The following is a 7,359-nucleotide window of genomic DNA, read 5'->3' on the forward strand; positions in this document are numbered from 1 at the left end:
GATTTTCTAGATACTTATTTCTAGTTTAATTTTGTGCATAATTTACCTTCTAAATCAACCAGAAGTAGAAATATGTTCCTCTAGAGGAAATGACAGGAAGAGGCAAAGGCTTGATTTACAGTTTGGGACTAGATTTTAGTTCCTTATTTAGCTTAAAAAAAAAAAAAAAAGGCCAGAACAGCAGGCAGTTTTCTTCCATCCTTTTCCAACCCCTCAATTCTTTTATTAATATGATTTATTTAGAAAGAAAAAACTGGAGGATATGCAGTATATTCAGCTAGTAAAACATACCAAAGTCATCTGTAAATTTGAAACAAGTTTTATTAACTGTAGGGATTTGGGCAGTTTGGTTGACTGATGAAGTATGCAGATATGCAAAAGATTCATAGTGTATATTTTTTGTGAGCAGTCTTAAAAAAAAAAATCAATTCCTATAAACTTGGATTGTTGCTTCCTGAGCTGAAAGTGTTTGAAAAACTGTTAGAGCTAAAAGTCTTTTTAGACTTAGTGCTCATTTTATTGCGTGTTTTCTGGTTTTTTTGGGTTGTTTTTGCTATTTTTTTTAAAAGATAATTTCATTATAGCTCTTTCCTTCAGTGAAAGTCAAATATAATCAGAACACATTCATGTTAAAATACTGTTAGTATAGTCGCACTGATTGGACAAAATTGTATGCTCTTTTTGAGAACAGTAGCTAGTTTAACAAATGCTTTCCAAGCCAGAAGTTGGTGTACTGCCTTTTTAATGCAGCCAAATTTAAGCACTAGGTTTTCTTGACAAATTATGTATATAGATACACATCTTCCGTAAATCAAATCTTCTGAAAGTGGCTATACTAATTATATAGCCCTTATGGCACAGTAAGCAATATTCATGTATGTTTGAATTAAATTGCACTGAAGCTGAAAATGTGCATAGCACTGCTTGTTCAGTTTCATGCAAGTTACTTCAAAAAGGTAATCTTGTTCTAGAACAAAAGGCAAATTTAAAATTAATTAGTTTTATGCATATGATGCTCTATATAAACTATATTATTCACTAAACATTTTCCATTTTATTGCATTTCCTATTCATGATAGCAAGGCAGGTATAACAGCCTAAGGTGCATGAGTTATTACAAGTGCAAGATATTGAGACAAGCTTCATCAGGTATCTTTGCTGTATTCTATTTGAGATGTGAAACAAGTGTCTGTTAAAGTACTGCTCTAATCACAATGCTCTTGTTCACTGTTTTTATTTTCTGAGTAGAATCCCAAGCAGTACAAGTTCGAAGGAAAAGCACCAAACTGTTCCACATGAGTACCTGAGCAAAGACTAAAGGCAAATATTCATCACAACACTCATTAGTGTGTTTGTACAACAGAAGTACAGGTAACATTCACAACGCTTTACAGAGTATGACTGGTAAGTGGCACTTTTTGTGAATTACAACCATTTGTACTAATGCAACCATGTTAGAACACCATACAAAAATATACAGAAGTGTTTATTTAGCAGAGCATATGCTATACAGTGTACTCTAGGTCATGCACACTTAGATGAAAAAAAAAGACAAATGAAAAAATGTGAAGTATACACTGCAGACAGGGAAACCATCAAACAAAATATGAACATCCCAGAGTATCTCCCACTCAAGTTGCCCTCAACTTTAACAGAAAAGTACCAGTATCTAAATGCACAGTCTTTAAAGATTCTGAGATTCCAGCTTTCAGCAATTTCAACACTAGCTGAAGATACCTATTCTCCATGGTTTTCTCAGCATCTCAGAAGACAAGGACTTTGCCAAAGCTTATCAGGCATTGCATCCTCTGTATCTTAGAATTCACTTACAAACATTTTAATAAGCACAATATTTTATTATAGCATTATTCAAACATTTATAGGTAAGACCCTGTCAACATCTCTAGAAACCTGTAACTATTAAGAGCTCTACCTACAACACCAGATTTACACTAGCTATATAAGAATTGAAAACAGAGGAAGAGTTAAAAAAAACCATAAGACAGGTTGCTTGTGAAGCAATAGATTTTTCCAAAAATTACGTATGTGTTCTTCAAAGTTTTAAGTCCTCTTAAAACCAACCAAACAAGAGCTCCCTCCCTCCCCCTCAATTACCCATAACAAGTATTTTGGCCAATATTATTCTGTCTTCGTGCTTGGGAAAACAATTAAAAGGTAAGTAGGGAATCAAGTTACATGATTTTTCTAGACTAATCATCATATATAAAGGCCTTAAAGGTAGTTCTGCCCTCTCAGTGATTTTAATACTAGAATATTCCTGTAGCTAGGAAATCAACAATGGCTAGGGTTACTGAAACAACATCACCACAAAAGAAAGAAGAGAAAGTTAGGTGACCGGAATGAGAGTTTTAAAAGTCTTAAACTAACATACAGAAGGGAGTAACAGGGAAGACACAAAATTGCATGCTATCTGTTGTGTCACAGCATCAGCAGCATTGTGAGAGCCAGGTTTGAGTTAGTTCTCAATAAAAGAAGGTTAATAACTTTGATTTATATTGCTTCAAACAATTACTGTGGTCAGCTGACATGCAGTCATTTTGTGTGCGTATCTAAATATCCACAGTCCGATAATAAGCTTTGAGATGGCATCTTTATTCGAGATTCAGTGTTACACAGTAATGGCGGGGGGGGAGTTATGGGGGGTTTTGTTCAAAACATACAAAGAATCCTGAAGAGACATATAAGGAAAGCCACTGGTGGCTTTTCCCAAGCTCTTCATATTAAAAAATTATACATAAGCAATTCTTCTACTATATCAAAACAAGATTTTAAGATCTTGACTACTTCTGGTTTTCTTTGAGAAGAACAGAATGTAGAAGCTTCCCCCTCGAAAACCTTTCAGGTTTTATATAGGAATATTTTTCTTAAAAAGTGAAATTTGTTATTCAAAACTTCTGGAGCTTTAATACAACCAACCAACCCCGCCCCTGTCTAGTTTTCTTCTCACACTGGCATAGATATTGATACTCAATGGCTTAAATACAATATTTTGCATAAACTACAATTAGAGGATTTTTTTTTGTTTTGAAGAAACTAAAGAACAAAATTTTTAAAAAAGATTTGATACACAGACTTCAAAGTTGAGACAGATATCTAGGAGTAGTTTTCCTTCCTTATTTTTCTTTTTTGTCACAATAGAAAGACTTGAGAAATTAAAGTCAGCTAAAGCTTTCTGACTTTGGTTGGTGTGATTCCAAACCACAAACATAATGTACTTGTCATAAATCTTAATTTCTGTAACTGTAGTAAAAGAGGGTCAAAATAATTTTTTTAAACTATTTTCCCCAAATCAAGATTTGGTATCATCCACACAAATATTTTTGGTCAACTTCAAAAAATCAAATATAAGGTTACAGAAGTCCACAGGCTACAGTTAGTGTATTCATTTACTGGTTTAAGGCACAGTAGGTTTTTTGCTCTAGAAAGCTACAAGTTTAAGGTCACAGTGAGGAATTTCCCATTTCAATTTTGGTCTGGCACTCTATGTACATTACGTGTACTACTTGTAGACTTCTGTAAAATATTTCAGTTATCAGTGCTGCAGTCTCAAAGACTGTTTTCACACTCAAAGTGACATAAGTGGTAAATACCAAAGCCTGAATTGATCCCAAAATTGATACCAAAGGGTTAAAGAATTCAGCTAAATTAACAGAAAAGCAGGCACACTGTTTAGCCTGGCATCTCAGGGTTGGGAAGCATCAAGAAAAAGAACAAACAATAGAAGAAGGGACACTGTTATCTCAGTCAGTAGGCAAGAATGTGGAGAGAGGCCTCCGAGAGAGGGAGTCCTAGACATTAAGGGAGCCAAGCTGATAACACGTTACAACCCACAGACATCAAAAATAAAGTAGCTGAAAGCAGGACAGAGGTAATTGTGGTAGTGGGAGATCACGACCTCCAACTCAAATGGCCCGCCCGAAAGAGGGCAAAACCCCGCTTGGGGAGCATGCGTAGTTAATATAGAGGCTTCATTAGTGCTTACTGAGAATGCGTACTAATTTACATTAGAAGCGAGAAACTTACAACCAATCTCAAGTGTGAATAACAATGAATATGTAGTGAACTATGAATATGTAAATGTTTCATGGTATATAATATGTATCTTCATTTTACTTGGTGTGCAAGTTTGGAGGAGCGATCCCCCTTGCACCCGGCGCCATAGTAAACGTGCCTGCTTTATAACTCTCCGTGAGTTGTAGAGTTTGTTTCTGCACGTCAAAATAGTGCACGTGGCATTTTATAAAACTAAACATCAACACACTTGCGTGTTTTGATACTTAATATACAGACCTTGAAGTTATTTAAGTTGGAGGGAAAAAAGTCTTTGCTGGTATTTCAACAAACATGTAAAACTGCAGTAGAACAACAGTCTACAGGACAGCTGCTGTGTATCTTCACTAGGTCAGTCATGGTGCCTACTATTACTGTGAACATTACGTCTTGTACTACAGCGGAAGGATACTGTAAATCAAGGATAATTGCACATGGAGGGAGGAACTGGAATGATGTGCCACAAAATAACAAGTTTGTGTGTGCCATTCCTGACTTTTATAGATGCAAAATGAGCTCAGATACCACAGATTCCTACAGAATCTAGATCACAACACGGCAATAACTGTAGAGAGGCCATGCTTACAAGATTTGTTTATGACAGCACGAGTAGCAAAATCTGTCTGCATTTAAGAATGCAGAATGAGACCCTAAATCTTAAGCGAAATTAAAGTCAAAACATCACAACTCTGACTCGGGTTTCCATATACTTGAGGCAAGTTACATGCTTAGATACCTGAAAAATTGAGGTGCTGGACAGATTTGCCTAAGTAAGAGCTATAGAATTTTCTCCTTAAATGCCTAAAATTTATTTTTAAAAGCTGTAATGTTTATTAACAAGATGAAATGTATAGACTTTATTTAAGCTTTAAGAGAAATGAGGTGATTAAAAGCTTTGAATGCATTCTTCCATAAATAAGAATATAAATCAGAAAATATAATATTTGTAAAAAGTTTTCAAATAAACTTTTAGAGATTTTAAGGATTCTATTACGAACACTACCTTAAAGTTCTGTCTCTAAAAAAAGGTAGAAAAAATATTTTACTTTAACATAAAAATGAATCCGTTTTCAATTGTCATTCATCAGCACACATTTCCAGAGGTATAAAAGAGCAGCATGTAACTTTGGTGAGAAAACTATGTCTCCTCTAAAGGAACAGTGATGAAAGTTTTAAAACCTTTTACAGTACAGTGCTAAGTGTTTATAAAAGCTAGCTACCAGGAAAAAGAGATGTAAAAGTCAAAGCTGTAAATTAAGTAACAAACATTCATCATGAAATGGAAAATAAGCATTAAGAATTTAGGCTGTTTTACAGCTAACAATTTTCTAGTAGCTTACTGACTTAAAAAGAGCAGCACAATTATTGTACAGACATTGTAACTGCTTCCAAAAACATTTTCAGTAAATCAGAGGATTGAAGTCTGCAAATAGTTGTTTTTTTTTCTCAATGTAAGAAAGACAAAAGTCTAAACACACTTATCACTGTATTGAAATAAACTTGATCAAATGAAAGCTTCTCAAATGTTTACATTTATTCTCAGGCACATAATCGACTTTACTCTGTCCTGTCAAATCTTAGAAGCATATGTATCAGATTTCACAAAATAGTCAAGTGACAAGTTCATAACCTTGTTACTGTCAAACACATGGAAAATTAGACTTTGTATCAAACACTGATGTATGCAACAATGGTTTTTGGTTTTTTTTAAGTATCAATACTTTTTTTTTTTTTTTTTTTTAAAAACACTGACTTTAAAGGTAGCCTGATTAGGTTATAGTTGAAATGTTCACTTAGACACACAAGCAGTCTCGACATTAGAAAGAACTTTTTCACTGTTAGAGTTGTTAGGCATTGGAACAGGCTCCCCAGGGAGGTGGTGGAGTCATCGTCCCTGGAGATGTTCAAAAAAACGTTTAGATGTGGCACTTCAAGACATGGTTTAGTGGACAGGGTGGCATCAGGTGTACGGTTGGACTTGATGATCTTTGAGGTCTCTTCCAACCATAATGATTCTATGATTCTATGTCTTCTGCAATATATTACTACTACACTGTTTAGGGTTTTGTTGTGTAATTTGTTTAAAACTTAGCAAATTAATATTTTGGAATGAATTGCTACATGTATCAGTTTACTCAAAACCAAAATCAGAACAGAACTCTAAATATTAGAAATAATATTAACTCAAAAACCAGTTACTGCAATTTTTTTTTAAATAAACCAAAACAAACCAACCAACCCCAACCAAAACCCAAAAAACAATCCCCCTTTTAACAGGAGGCTGAAAAGTGACATACCACAATGAAATTTTAAATCAAAACTAAAAATGCCACATTTGGACAACATTCATTCATTCAGTTTCAAGGTACATTTGGTAATTCCAGTTAAGAGGTAACAGTTTTTCCTTACCAGACAAATATAGACCTTTTATGAATTCATTGCTACAAGTGTAGCTACTATGACTGCAGTGTGGTAAGACTATGAGGAACACATATTTGATCATATCAACCAGAAAAGATTATAGACTTCAAGAGCAATTCAGGGTATGGAGATGTCACTAAAAGCTTCTCATTAAATCTCCCCCTGCCAAAGAAAGATTCTGCCGTACATATATGCTGTGCCTAAAATCAGTGACATTTGGTACTCCAGGTTCTTACTCTGGTTTTTCATTCTATTTCTGATAGCTTATAAAAATATTAGAAAAGAGCCACACAAATAGGTCTTATTTTGAATGCATCCTGAGGTACAAGCCAAAAAATGGTGGCTTAATCTCAACCTAAACGCTTGGTTATGTGGCATAAAATCCATCTAAATGTAGTGAACATCCACATGGACGAAGAACAGTCGTTTTGCAACATCAATACCTCAACTTCTGGTAAAGGAGAGAACAGCAGAATTTGGGTCTGGTAATAGAAATTCTTCTTTATAGAGCAGAGATCTAATCCAGTACAAGTTAATTTGTGTCTTGATCTTCTCCTAAACAGTCTCAATAATCTAAAATTTGAGGAATAAACTGGAATTTGAATTTAGTTAAAGGTACTAAGAGACATTACAATATATTTGCCAAAAGCTGTTTCATAAATGCAGCCTAGTCATAATAAAGGATATTTCAGTAATATTTACACTTCCTCATACACACAATTGAAAGTCTTTATAGTGGCTTAGCCTATATTTCTGCTGAGATTATAATTGTGAACAGTGGCAGAACTAGAAATTCACGTAACAGAAGCCTCTCCTCCACAAGCAACAGCAAACAGTCATTGTATTTTAGCTGAAAAACAATTTTAG

Source organism: Cariama cristata, unplaced genomic scaffold (assembly GCF_000690535.1).
Source record: "Cariama cristata isolate BGI_N322 unplaced genomic scaffold, ASM69053v1 scaffold18185, whole genome shotgun sequence".
NCBI lineage: Eukaryota > Metazoa > Chordata > Aves > Cariamiformes > Cariamidae > Cariama > Cariama cristata.